Source organism: Anomaloglossus baeobatrachus (assembly GCF_048569485.1).
Source record: "Anomaloglossus baeobatrachus isolate aAnoBae1 chromosome 5 unlocalized genomic scaffold, aAnoBae1.hap1 SUPER_5_unloc_4, whole genome shotgun sequence".
NCBI classification, from domain to species: Eukaryota; Metazoa; Chordata; class Amphibia; order Anura; family Aromobatidae; genus Anomaloglossus; species Anomaloglossus baeobatrachus.
The window spans coordinates 44,776-59,360 of NW_027441808.1; positions in this window are offsets into that span (position 1 = coordinate 44,776).

The window sequence follows — 14,585 nt, forward strand, 5'->3', positions numbered from 1 at the left end:
GCTGTGTGTGACAGCGAGAGAGCAACAACTGAATGTGCAGTGAGCAGGGAGCCGGCTTCTGCGGACGCTGGTAACCATGGTAAACATCGGGTAACCAAGAAGCCCTTTCCTTGTTTACCCGATATTTACCTTCGTTACCAGCGTCCGCCGCTCTCAGGCTGCCAGTGCCGGCTCCCTGCTCTCTGCACACGTAGCAGAGTACACATCGGGTAATTAACCCGATGTGTACTCTGGCTAGGAGTGCAGGGAGCCAGCGCTAAGCGGTGTGCGCTGGTAACCAAGGTAAATATCGGGTTGGTTACCCGATATTTACCTTAGTTACCAAGCGCAGCATCTCTTCCACGCGTCGCTGCTGGCTGGGGGCTGGTCACTGGTTGCTGGTGAGATCTGCCTGTTTGACAGCTCACCAGCAACCCGTGTAGCGACACTCCAGCGATCCCTGCCAGGTCAGGTTGTTGGTGGGATCGCTGGAGCGTCGCTTAGTGTGACTGTACCTTAAAGACACACAGGGATAACAAACATGTGGAAACAATATACAACTTATCTCTAGATGACTCAGTAAGAAGTTGAGTAAAGAGCAGCAACGATCCTACTGATGCGTGCAAGCCACATGCTTCTATCCAGAGCTTGTGAAGGAACGGAATATCAATAGCACAAGTCCAGGTAAAATGAGACTATTTAAACCCAAGGGGAATTACAGATGATTAACAGCTGAAGGGAAGGGGAGCTCCCCTGGGTCCTAAATGGAAAGGGATGAAAACCCAGCAGAGTAGCTACCTAGTACACTGAATACTGTCAGCAGCAAAATTAGAAATTCAGGGACCATGTTGCACAGCCAGACACCACAGGACTGTTTGTCACCCGTGACAGACAGGGACTCTTGATTCCATTGATATGTAATTTACTGGGCTGCTTGCTGTAATTTTGATAAAATCACAGTATTATCATTAGGGGATTATCACTAGAGAACTAGTAAACCAGCAGCCATGTATCCTCCATCTTTATAAGCTCCGTATAACCCCTACTCCACCCGTGATTGACAGCTTCGTGTCTATGCTCATTGTACACAGCTGCCAATCAGTGGTGTGGGTGAGGTTATATACAGCAGTATTTAGAGAACTGCTAGATCTTAAGCAGATAAAACTGTTTATCAAAACGTCCAGCAAGCAGCTAAGTAAGTGACACATCGCTAGAATCAGGGTTTCTACTTATACAGGTCGATTGGACACACGTTACAGGTAGCTTTGTTCCTCTTAATCTATAAACCCCATTCCAAAGTCATACGCTATTAACTGTTATATATTTAATCTGAAAAGTAAACAATGTTTATAAAAATATACAACCGATATTACAAAGGGGAACAAAACAATATAGTATTTACAATTGCATTAAATAAAAGGGAATAACAAAAGGGAAATGACTCAACCTGGGTCACAGAAATGGCTTCAGATTTCTGGAGGGAAGGATTCCAATGGAACGTGGAGCAATCGTACACAGCAATGTTCCTTTCATTGAATAAGGATTATAATTGGCATTATTTTTTTATTAACAAGTTACACCCACATACTTCCCCTCTGGTGACTCATAACAGGGCCGGAATTCAGATAATTATTGGATGTGTCTAAAGGGGGCTTTACACGCAACGATATCGCTAACGATATGTCGTCGGGGTCAAAGAATTCGTGACGCACATCCGGCATCGTTAGTGACGTTGTTGCGTGTGAAACCTATGAGCGACCGCTAACAATGAGAAATACTCACCTAATCATTGATCGTTGACACATCGTTCATTTTCAAAATATCGTTGCTGGTGCAGGACGCAGGTTGTTCGTCGTTCCTGAGGCAGCACACATCGCTACGTGTGACACCTCAGGAACGAGGAACAGCACCGCACCTGCGTCCTCCGGCAATGAGGCGGGCGTGACTTTCATGCGGCTGCTCTCCGCCACTTTGCTTCTATTGGATGCCTGCCGTGTGACGTCGCTGTGACGCCGCACAAATCGCCCCCTTTTAGAAAAAAGGCTGTTCGCCGGCCACAGCGACGTCATTAGAAAGTTAAGTATGTGTGACGGGTCCGAGCGTTTTTGTGTGCTACGGGAAGCAATTTGCCCGTGACGCACAAACGACGTGGGCGGGTGCGATCGATGTCGCTGCATGTAGAGCGGCCTTAAGTCTTTGAAAATGATGAGATTTCTAACTTTTACGATATGTTCACCCCTGGAGGTTCCAGGCAGGACATATTACCATCATCTTTCCTATCATGATTTTATCTATTCATAGATAGGAGACATATCTGTCCAATATCCATTTGGCGGTACCCCTGCTGTCACCCAATGATGCGGAACGATGCTTTGCATTCTCTGCTTTATCACAAATTCAAAATTATGACTTTTCTATCTATTATATTGATGCAGTTCATAAAACCTCAATTCATATTTTCATAGTATCATAGTATCATAGTTTTAAGGTTGAAGGGAGACTCTAAGTCCAGCTAGTTCAACCCGTAGCCTAACATGTTGATCCAGAGGAAGGCAAAAAAAACCCCAATGTGGCAAACAAGTTCCAATGGGGAAAAAAATTCCTTCCTGACTCCACATCCGGCAATCAGACTAGTTCCCTGGATCAATACCCTGTCATAAAATCTAATATACATAACTGGTTATATTAAATTTTTCAAGAAAGGCATCCAGGCTCTGCTTAAATGTTAGTAGTGAATCACTCATTACAACATCATGCGGCAGAGAGTTCCATAGTCTCACTGCTTGTACAGTAAAGAATCCTCGTCTGTGATTATGATTAAACCTTCTTTCCTCAAGACGTAGCGGATGCCCCCGTGTTCCAGTCGCAGGCCTAGGTGTAAAAAGATCTTTGGAAAGGTCTCTGTACTGTCCCCTCATATATTTATACATTGTGATTAGATCCCCCCTAAGCCTTCGTTTTTCCAAACTAAATAGCCCCAAGTTTAATAACCTGTCTTGGTATTGCAGCCCACCCATTCCTCTAATAATCTTGGTCGCTCTTCTCTGCACCCTCTCCAGTTCAGCTATGTCCTTCTTATATATCGGTGACCAGAATTGTACACAGTATTCTAAGTGTGGTCGCACTAGTGACTTGTACAGAGGTAGAACTATATTTTTTTCATGAACACTTATACCTCTTTTAATACATCCCATTATTTTATTAGCCCTGGCAGCAGTTGCCTGACACTGTCCACTAAAGTGAAGTTTACCATCCACCCATACACCCAAGTCTTTTTCTGTGTCTGTTTTACCCAGTGTTCTACAATTAAGTACATAATCATAAATGTTATTTCCTCTACCCAAGTGCATGACCTTACATTTATCTACATTAAACTTCAATTGCCACTTCTCAGCCCAATCCTCCAATTTACATAAATCTCCCTGTAATATAAAATTATCCTCCTCTGTATTGATTACCCTGCAGAGTTTAGTATCATCTGCAAATATTGAAATTCTACTCCGCATGCCCCCAACAAGGTCATTTATAAATATGTTGAAAAGAAGCGGGCCCAATACTGACCCCTGTGGTACCCCACTATGAACTGAGACCCAGTCCGAGTACGTACCATTAATAACCACCCTTTGTTTCCTATCACTGAGCCAGTTTTTAACCCAGTTACACATATTTTCCCCTATCCCCATTATTCTCATTTTATGTACCAACCTTTTGTGTGGCACCGTATCAAAAGCTTTTGAAAAGTCCATATACACAACATCCACTGCATTTCCCTGGTCCAGACTTGAACTTACCTCTTCATAGAAGCTGATCAAATTAGTTTGACAGGATCGATCCCTCATAAACCCATGTTGATACTCTGTCATAAGGTTATTTTTCTTGAGATACTCCAGTATAGCATCTCTCAAGAAACCCTCAAGGATTTTACCAACCGTAGAGGTTAAACTTACCGGCCTATAATTTCCCGACTCAGTTTTTGTCCCCTTTTTGAATATTGGCACCACATTTGCTATGCGCCAGTCCTGCGGTACCGACCCTGTTATTAAGGAATCTGAGAAGATTAAAATAATGGTCTATCTATCACAGAACTCAATTCCTGTAGTACTCTGGGGTGTATGCCATCCGGGCCCGGAGATTTGTCAACCTTAGTGATTTCGAGGCGGCGGCGTACTTCCTGCTGGGTTAAGGGGAAACAAAGGATTATTTATTTTCTATAAGGGGAAACAAAGGATTTGAATTTACCTGCAATTTTTCTGTTCAACTGCTGCTCTTATCTCTACCGGTCATAAATCTGTCCTTTTCTGCATTCTTTTGCATTCAAGTTAAGATTGGCCTCACATCTGCTAGAGGATTCTCTTTAGTTACCGGTTTCCAAAGGAGGGGGGTCAGCTTCATAAGGGTCTTGTTGAGTCTTTATGGATTTTATCATTTCTATATGACACAGCACTACATACTGATGTTTTTCCAAAATCAAGCTTTTATCCCTGTGAAAGTCAAGGTTATTTTTTGTACACTTTACTCAACTTGGTGCTTGAAGAGTTCAATAAAAACAGACATTTTACACTCCCATCTACACAAAATAACCTAAATAAAAAAGAAAAGGTTGCCCTAAAATCATTATGCAATGATTCAGATATAGTAACTAGTTACCAACAAGGGGAATGGACTAGTCATCCAAAACAGAGATGACTGTATAAGGCTAGGTGTGCATGTTGTATCTTTGTGGTGACCTCCAAAGATGAACGTTTTTGGCCCCAAAAAATGCACCATCTGAAGCTCACAGCTAGCGCAATAGAACATGACTGCCTGCTGTGAGCTCCATGCATGAGTGAAGTGAGCCACGTGGTCAGTGGTGACGTCACTCAGGTTACCCGCAGCCACAGTTGGAGTCTTCCGCCTGTGACAGCAAATCACCCAAGTGACTGAAGTGAGCCGCGCAGTCATGTTCTATGGCGCTTGCTGTGAGCTTCAGATGTAGCAGTGGTGGAAGCATTGTGGGACCTTGTGTGGATTACATCGGACCTGGGTGTTTTGGGGGTTAATAAAGAGGGTCCTTTTTTGTCTTTTATTTCAAATAAAGGATTTTTTCAGTGTTTGTGTTGATTTACTTTCACTTACAGACTAGTGATGGGGTCAGTGTCTCATAGATGCCTGTTTTCACTATTCGAGGACTTAGTGGCTGCTGTGGACTGCCATTAACTCCCTCATTACCCCACTTGCCACTGTACAAGGGCAATCGGGAAGAGCTTGGTAAAGTGCCAGGGTTGTCACATCTAATGGATGTGACAATCTTGGGCTGTTGTTGCCTGATAGTTTTAGGCTGGTGGGCGCCCAATAACCATTGGTATCCCCAGTTTGAGAATAGCAGTCCCCAGATGTAATGCTTTATCTGTGCTGGTATAATATGGGGGATCCTACGCCAATTTTTTAATTTATTTTAATATACGATATAGATTCGCCCACCGGTGTCTGTAATTGGAAGTCTCAGACACGCTGTCACAGTGTGGGGGCTCGACTGACTGCAACCAATCACAGACGCCGGTGGCTGGGGAAGCAGTGAATATGTATGAGATTAATTAGTGGCCCAGGAAGAAGAATGAGAGGCCTCGGGAGCAGTGTGACAGCCGCACCAGTGATCAGGGAATATGAAGTGCTTGCTCCTACCCCCCCCCACCCCTACCCCCCCCCTTCCTGGCCAGATACCAGAGATCATTCCCCTGCCAACCCTGAGTCAGCGGGTGAGTGATCTGCCAGTCCTCCGAAACACATGGACAAGATGTAAAAAGAATTGAAATGCTGCTTCATTATGGTCACCACAAACATGCAGCAAAAAAAACCCTACAACATGTGGGGAAGGCAATGCGGAAAAAACGCAGCGTGCGCACAAGACCTAAGGAAGCTCAGAATATTCCCCCCAAACCCATACACTGAGGGATTACAACTATGGAGCCTTATCTACATTTAAAACAAAATACGCTCTCCCCATAATAAAAGAGAAAGGAATCTTAAAGAGACACAGCCTCCGTCCAACACATTGTATAACGACCTAGAAGACATCAGCTGCATTGATTGTAATCTATGGTAAGTGGTGTTATTTCCAAACTGTCACATTCTCATTTTATATATAAAGAGGCATCGATAGCGCTATATACACCCCGCCTTGTCTGACGTACGTATAACCAAATAGTGGATATTTTATGGCTCACAATCGGCATTAAATTGATTCTACAGTCTCCTGTCTGCGTACAGCGTCCATTACCTCACACGGCTCCGCTCCATACACCTCGTACACACACGGCTCCGCTCCGTACACCTCGTGCACACACGGCTCCGCTCCGTACACCTCGTACACACACGACTCCGCTCCGTACACCTCGTACACACACGGCTCCGCTCCGTACACCTCGTACACACACGGCTCCGCTCCGTACACCTCGTACACACACGACTCCGCTCCGTACACCTCGTACACACACGGCTCCGCTCCGTACACCTCGTACACACACGGCTCTGCTCCGTACACCTCGTACACACACGGCTCCGCTCCGTACACCTCGTACACACACGACTCCGCTCCGTACACCTCGTACACACACGGCTCCGCTCCGTACACCTCGTACACACACGGCTCCGCTCCGTACACCTCGTACACACACGCGGCTCCGCTCCGTACACCTCGTACACACACGGCTCCGCTCCGTACACCTCGTACACACACGGCTCCGCTCCGTACACCTCGTACACACACGACTCCGCTCCGTACACCTCGTACACACACGGCTCCGCTCCGTACACCTCGTACACACACGGCTCCGCTCCGTACACCTCGTACACACACGACTCCGCTCCGTACACCTCGTACACACACGGCTCCGCTCCGTACACCTCGTACACACACGGCTCTGCTCCGTACACCTCGTACACACACGGCTCCGCTCCGTACACCTCGTACACACACGCGGCTCCGCTCCGTACACCTCGTACACACACGGCTCCGCTCCGTACACCTCGTACACACACGGCTCTGCTACATCCACACTGTAAACCCCTCCTGACCCCACACATAAACCTCCCCTCATCCAGCACCATGACAACCAGCACAGCAGAGTCCTGCATACACTGAGGAGCTGATCATGTGACCTCTGACTCCTCCCCTCCATGTGACATCATCACAGGTCCTGTAAGCACAGAGCAGCCATATATCTAGTGTGCGGCTCTGCAGGTGGAGGTAGGTGCAGGGTATTATATATCTAGTGTGCGGCTCTGCAGGTGGAGGTAGGTGCAGGGTATTATATATCTAGTGTGCGGCTCTGCAGGTGGAGGTAGGTGCAGGGTATTATATATCCAGTGTGCGGCTCTGCAGGTGGAGGTAGGTGCAGGGTATTATATATCTAGTGTGCGGCTCTGCAGGTGGAGGTAGGTGCAGGGTATTATATATCTAGTGTGCGGCTCTGCAGGTGGAGGTAGGTGCAGGGTATTATATATCTAGTGTGCGGCTCTGCAGGTGCAGGTAGGTGCAGGGTATTATATATCTAGTGTGCGGCTCTGCAGGTGGAGGTAGGTGCAGGGTATTATATATCTAGTGTGCGGCTCTGCAGGTGGAGGTAGGTGCAGGGTATTATATATCTAGTGTGCGGCTCTGCAGGTGGAGGTAGGTGCAGGGTATTATATATCCAGTGTGCGGCTCTGCAGGTGGAGGTAGGTGCAGGGTATTATATATCTAGTGTGCGGCTCTGCAGGTGGAGGTAGGTGCCGGGTATTATATATCTAGTGTGCAACTCTGCAGGTGGAGGTAGGTGCAGGGTATTATATATCTAGTGTGCGGCTCTGCAGGTGGAGGTAGGTGCAGGGTATTATATATCTAGTGTGCGGCTCTGCAGGTGGAGGTAGGTGCAGGGTATTATATATCTAGTGTGCGGCTCTGCAGGTGGAGGTAGGTGCAGGGTATTATATATCTAGTGTGCGGCTCTGCAGGTGGAGGTAGGTGCAGGGTATTATATATCTAGTGTGCGGCTCTGCAGGTGGAGGTAGGTGCAGGGTATTATATATCTAGTGTGCGGCTCTGCAGGTGGAGGTAGGTGCAGGGTATTATATATCTATTGTGCGGCTCTGCAGGTGGAGGTAGTTACAGGGTATTATATATCTAGTGTGCGGCTCTGCAGGTGGAGGTAGGTGCAGGCTATTATATATCTAGTGTGCGGCTCTGCAGGTGGAGGTAGGTGCAGGGTATTATATATCTAGTGTGCGGCTCTGCAGGTGGAGGTAGGTGCAGGGTATTATATATCTAGTGTGCGGCTCTGCAGGTGGAGGTAGGTGCAGGGTATTATATATCTAGTGTGCGGCTCTGCAGGAGGAGGTAGGTGCAGGGTATTATATATCTAGTGTGCGGCTCTGCAGGTGGAGGTAGGTGCAGGGTATTATATATCTAGTGTGCGGCTCTGCAGGTGGAGGTAGGTGCAGGGTATTATATATCTAGTGTGCGGCTCTGCAGGTGGAGGTAGGTGCAGGGTATTATATATCTAGTGTGCGGCTCTGCAGGTGGAGGTAGGTGCAGGGTATTATATATCTAGTGTGCGGCTCTGCAGGTGGAGGTAGGTGCAGGGTATTATATATCTAGTGTGCGGCTCTGCAGGTGGAGGTAGGTGCAGGTTATTATATATCTAGTGTGCGGCTCTGCAGGTGGAGGTAGGTGCAGGTTATTATATATCTAGTGTGCGGCTCTGCAGGAGGAGGTAGGTGCAGGGTATTATATATCTAGTGTGGGGCTCTGCAGGTGGAGGTAGGTGCAGGGTATTATATATCTAGTGTGCGGCTCTGCAGGTGGAGGTAGGTGCAGGTTATTATATATCTAGTGTGCGGCTCTGCAGGAGGAGGTAGGTGCAGGGTATTATATATCTAGTGTGCGGCTCTGCAGGTGGAGGTAGGTGCAGGGTATTATATATCTAGTGTGCGGCTCTGCAGGTGGAGGTAGGTGCAGGGTATTATATATCTAGTGTGCGGCTCTGCAGGTGGAGGTAGGTGCAGGGTATTATATATCTAGTGTGCGGCTCTGCAGGTGGAGGTAGGTGCAGGGTATTATATATCTAGTGTGCGGCTCTGCAGGTGGAGGTAGGTGCAGGGTATTATATATCTAGTGTGCGGCTCTGCAGGTGGAGGTAGGTGCAGGTTATTATATATCTAGTGTGCGGCTCTGCAGGTGGAGGTAGGTGCAGGTTATTATATATCTAGTGTGCGGCTCTGCAGGAGGAGGTAGGTGCAGGGGTATTATATATCTAGTGTGGGGCTCTGCAGGTGGAGGTAGGTGCAGGGTATTATATATCTAGTGTGCGGCTCTGCAGGTGGAGGTAGGTGCAGGTTATTATATATCTAGTGTGCGGCTCTGCAGGAGGAGGTAGGTGCAGGGTATTATATATCTAGTGTGCGGCTCTGCAGGAGGAGGTAGGTGCAGGGTATTATATATCTAGTGTGCGGCTCTGCAGGAGGAGGTAGGTGCAGGGTATTATATATCTGTGTGCGGCTCTGCAGGTGGAGGTAGGTGCAGGGTATTATATATCTGTGTGCGGCTCTGCAGGTGGAGGTAGGTGCAGGGTATTATATATCTAGTGTGCGGCTCTGCAGGAGGAGGTAGGTGCAGGGTATTATATATCTAGTGTGTGGCTCTGCAGGTGGAGGTAGGTGCAGGGTATTATATATCTAGTGTGCGGCTCTGCAGGAGGAGGTAGGTGCAGGGTATTATATATCTAGTGTGCGGCTCTGCAGGTGGAGGTAGGTGCAGGGTATTATATATCTAGTGTGCGGCTCTGCAGGTGGAGGTAGGTGCAGGGTATTATATATCTAGTGTGCGGCTCTGCAGGTGGAGGTAGGTGCAGGGTATTATATATCTAGTGTGCGGCTCTGCAGGTGGAGGTAGGTGCAGGGTATTATATATCTAGTGTGCGGCTCTGCAGGAGGAGGTAGGTGCAGGTTATTATATATCTAGTGTGCGGCTCTGCAGGTGGAGGTAGGTGCAGGGTATTATATATCTAGTGTGCGGCTCTGCAGGTGGAGGTAGGTGCAGGGTATTATATATCTAGTGTGCGGCTCTGCAGGAGGAGGTAGGTGCAGGTTATTATATATCTAGTGTGCGGCTCTGCAGGTGGAGGTAGGTGCAGGGTATTATATATCTAGTGTGCGGCTCTGCAGGTGGAGGTAGGTGCAGGGTATTATATATCTAGTGTGCGGCTCTGCAGGTGGAGGTAGGTGCAGGGTATTATATATCTAGTGTGCGGCTCTGCAGGTGGAGGTAGGTGCAGGGTATTATATATCTAGTGTGCGGCTCTGCAGGTGGAGGTAGGTGCAGGGTATTATATATCTAGTGTGCGGCTCTGCAGGTGGAGGTAGGTGCAGGGTATTATATATCTAGTGTGCGGCTCTGCAGGTGGAGGTAGGTGCAGGGTATTATATATCTAGTGTGCGGCTCTGCAGGTGGAGGTAGGTGCAGGGTATTATATATCTAGTGTGCGGCTCTGCAGGTGGAGGTAGGTGCAGGGTATTATATATCTAGTGTGCGGCTCTGCAGGTGGAGGTAGGTGCAGGGTATTATATATCTAGTGTGCGGCTCTGCAGGTGGAGGTAGGTGCAGGTTATTATATATCTAGTGTGCGGCTCTGCAGGTGGAGGTAGGTGCAGGTTATTATATATCTAGTGTGCGGCTCTGCAGGAGGAGGTAGGTGCAGGGTATTATATATCTAGTGTGGGGCTCTGCAGGTGGAGGTAGGTGCAGGGTATTATATATCTAGTGTGCGGCTCTGCAGGTGGAGGTAGGTGCAGGTTATTATATATCTAGTGTGCGGCTCTGCAGGAGGAGGTAGGTGCAGGGTATTATATATCTAGTGTGCGGCTCTGCAGGAGGAGGTAGGTGCAGGGTATTATATATCTAGTGTGCGGCTCTGCAGGAGGAGGTAGGTGCAGGGTATTATATATCTGTGTGCGGCTCTGCAGGTGGAGGTAGGTGCAGGGTATTATATATCTGTGTGCGGCTCTGCAGGTGGAGGTAGGTGCAGGGTATTATATATCTAGTGTGCGGCTCTGCAGGAGGAGGTAGGTGCAGGGTATTATATATCTAGTGTGTGGCTCTGCAGGTGGAGGTAGGTGCAGGGTATTATATATCTAGTGTGCGGCTCTGCAGGAGGAGGTAGGTGCAGGGTATTATATATCTAGTGTGCGGCTCTGCAGGTGGAGGTAGGTGCAGGGTATTATATATCTAGTGTGCGGCTCTGCAGGTGGAGGTAGGTGCAGGGTATTATATATCTAGTGTGCGGCTCTGCAGGTGGAGGTAGGTGCAGGGTATTATATATCTAGTGTGCGGCTCTGCAGGTGGAGGTAGGTGCAGGGTATTATATATCTAGTGTGCGGCTCTGCAGGAGGAGGTAGGTGCAGGTTATTATATATCTAGTGTGCGGCTCTGCAGGTGGAGGTAGGTGCAGGGTATTATATATCTAGTGTGCGGCTCTGCAGGTGGAGGTAGGTGCAGGGTATTATATATCTAGTGTGCGGCTCTGCAGGAGGAGGTAGGTGCAGGTTATTATATATCTAGTGTGCGGCTCTGCAGGTGGAGGTAGGTGCAGGGTATTATATATCTAGTGTGCGGCTCTGCAGGTGGAGGTAGGTGCAGGGTATTATATATCTAGTGTGCGGCTCTGCAGGTGGAGGTAGGTGCAGGGTATTATATATCTAGTGTGCGGCTCTGCAGGTGGAGGTAGGTGCAGGGTATTATATATCTAGTGTGCGGCTCTGCAGGTGGAGGTAGGTGCAGGGTATTATATATCTAGTGTGCGGCTCTGCAGGTGGAGGTAGGTGCAGGGTATTATATATCTAGTGTGCGGCTCTGCAGGTGGAGGTAGGTGCAGGGTATTATATATCTAGTGTGCGGCTCTGCAGGTGGAGGTAGGTGCAGGGTATTATATATCTAGTGTGCGGCTCTGCAGGTGGAGGTAGGTGCAGGTTATTATATATCTAGTGTGCGGCTCTGCAGGAGGAGGTAGGTGCAGGTTATTATATATCTAGTGTGCGGCTCTGCAGGTGGAGGTAGGTGCAGGTTATTATATATCTAGTGTGCGGCTCTGCAGGAGGAGGTAGGTGCAGGGTATTATATATCTAGTGTGCGGCTCTGCAGGAGGAGGTAGGTGCAGGGTATTATATATCTAGTGTGCGGCTCTGCAGGAGGAGGTAGGTGCAGGGTATTATATATCTAGTGTGCGGCTCTGCAGGTGGAGGTAGGTGCAGGGTATTATATATCTAGTGTGCGGCTCTGCAGGTGGAGGTAGGTGCAGGTTATTATATATCTAGTGTGCGGCTCTGCAGGAGGAGGTAGGTGCAGGGTATTATATATCTAGTGTGCGGCTCTGCAGGTGGAGGTAGGTGCAGGGTATTATATATCTAGTGTGCGGCTCTGCAGGTGGAGGTAGGTGCAGGGTATTATATATCTAGTGTGCGGCTCTGCAGGTGGAGGTAGGTGCAGGTTATTATATATCTAGTGTGCGGCTCTGCAGGTGGAGGTAGGTGCAGGGTATTATATATCTAGTGTGCGGCTCTGCAGGTGGAGGTAGGTGCAGGGTATTATATATCTAGTGTGCGGCTCTGCAGGTGGAGGTAGGTGCAGGTTATTATATATCTAGTGTGCGGCTCTGCAGGTGGAGGTAGGTGCAGGTTATTATATATCTAGTGTGCGGCTCTGCAGGTGGAGGTAGGTGCAGGGGCTCTGTTATTTTGGGGTCATCATTATCATTAACCCCTTCATGTCCAGTTCCAGACCAGTTTACTCCGGTTCTTGATCAGGCACATTTTCATATTAGAAAGGGGGGAGCCAGCACTGCTTGATCAGACATGTCAGATGGGAGATAAATCCCCTTCCCCGGTCCCCCGTCTGGCCAAAGTGCCCCCCATTCTCCCTCCCCATACTGATCATCTAAGATGGTGGCCGCACGCTGCATTCATCCTCCTCCTCTGGTTTCTGTCACATGTGACATGTCTGATGTGACCAAAACGTCCTCCCCAGGTCCAGCTAAGTCATCATCTGTCACTCCCCGGTCCTCCCCCGGTCTCGTGATACCAGCTGCTGCTCCGTCCTCGTGATCCCTACTCCTCCTCAGAAAACTATCGGCCGCATGCGCAGAGTGGTTCTAACCACAGGGCTTGATGCCAGGTGATATTACACAGCTGGTATCAACTCCATTTATTACCCCGTTTGCCACCACACCAGGGCAACGGGATGAGCCAGAGTGAAGTGCCAGGATCGGTACATCTAATGGATGTGCCACTGCTGGGACGGCTGCAGCCTGCTATTTTTAGGCTGGGAAGGGCCAAATAACCATGGCCCTTCCCATCCTGAGAATACCAGATGCCAACTGTCAGCTTCACCTTGGCTGTTGATCCAATTTGGGGGGAACCCATGTTTTTGTTTTTTGTTTTTTTTCAATTATTTATCAATAATTTAAAAAAAAAAACAAACAGCGTGGGGTGCCCTCTGTTTTGGATTACCAGTCAAGGTGAAGCTGCCAACTGTGATCTGCAGGTTTCAGCCATCTGCTTTACCCTAGCTGGCTATCAAAAATGGGGGGAACCCACATAGGTTTATTTTAATTACTTATTTTTTGGCTAAATATAAGGTAAACACCCTTCACTGCCACATGAAAGTCACTAAAGGGTGCCAGCTTAGATTATGCTGGGGGGTGGGACATTATATATGTGTTTGTCTATCCATCCATCCTAGCTTTTTAGGCTGTGTCCACGATCAGTGTTTGCAGCATTTTGGATACAGTCTTTTTGCTGCGTTCAAAATGCTGCGCTGTGCAGTACAAGCGCAATGGAAGGATTTTTGGAAATCTCCTGCCCACTGTGCTTGTTTTTTTTTTAAGCATAAACTGACCTGCAGCGCGGCTTCCTGAGCCTCAGGGTGTCAATTTATGCTGTGGAGACGAGAGTTTCGTCTAAAGGGAAAATAGAGCTACAGTCCTCAGCAGCCTGAACCTGGATCGTGGGCCCGGGCAGCTGCATTCTCCAGTGGACAATACTCGCAACTCTGCACGAAAGCTGACGTTGCATCCTAGACACAGTGTCGCTGAGTCATGGGCACATAGCCTAAAAGTGAGAAATTTGGCACTAGAGCAACATTTTTGTGAAGTACCTGTGGGTTCAAAATGCTCACTATACCCCCGAATGAAATCCTAGTCTAATTTTCAAAATGGGGTCACTTGTGGGGGTTTCTGCTTTATAGGTACCTTAGGGGTCCTGAAAATGCAACATGGTGTCCGCAATTTTTTTCAATTTTTCCAAAATTCACATGGTGCTCCTTCTGTTATGAGCCCTCCCGTTTGTCCAAAGAGAGGTTTTTAGCCACATGTGGGGTATCACTGCGCTCATAAGAAATTGGATTACAAACTGTGGCATCCACATTTTGGTGTTGCTGCTTGAAAAAGTGGAAATTTGGTGCTAAAGCAACATTTTTGTGGAAAAAAAAAAAGAAAATTTTCAATATGACGACTTAAGTTTATTAAATTCTATAAAGTACCTGTAGGTTCAAAATGCTCACTATATCCCTGGATAAAATCCTTCAGGGGTCTAGTTTCCAA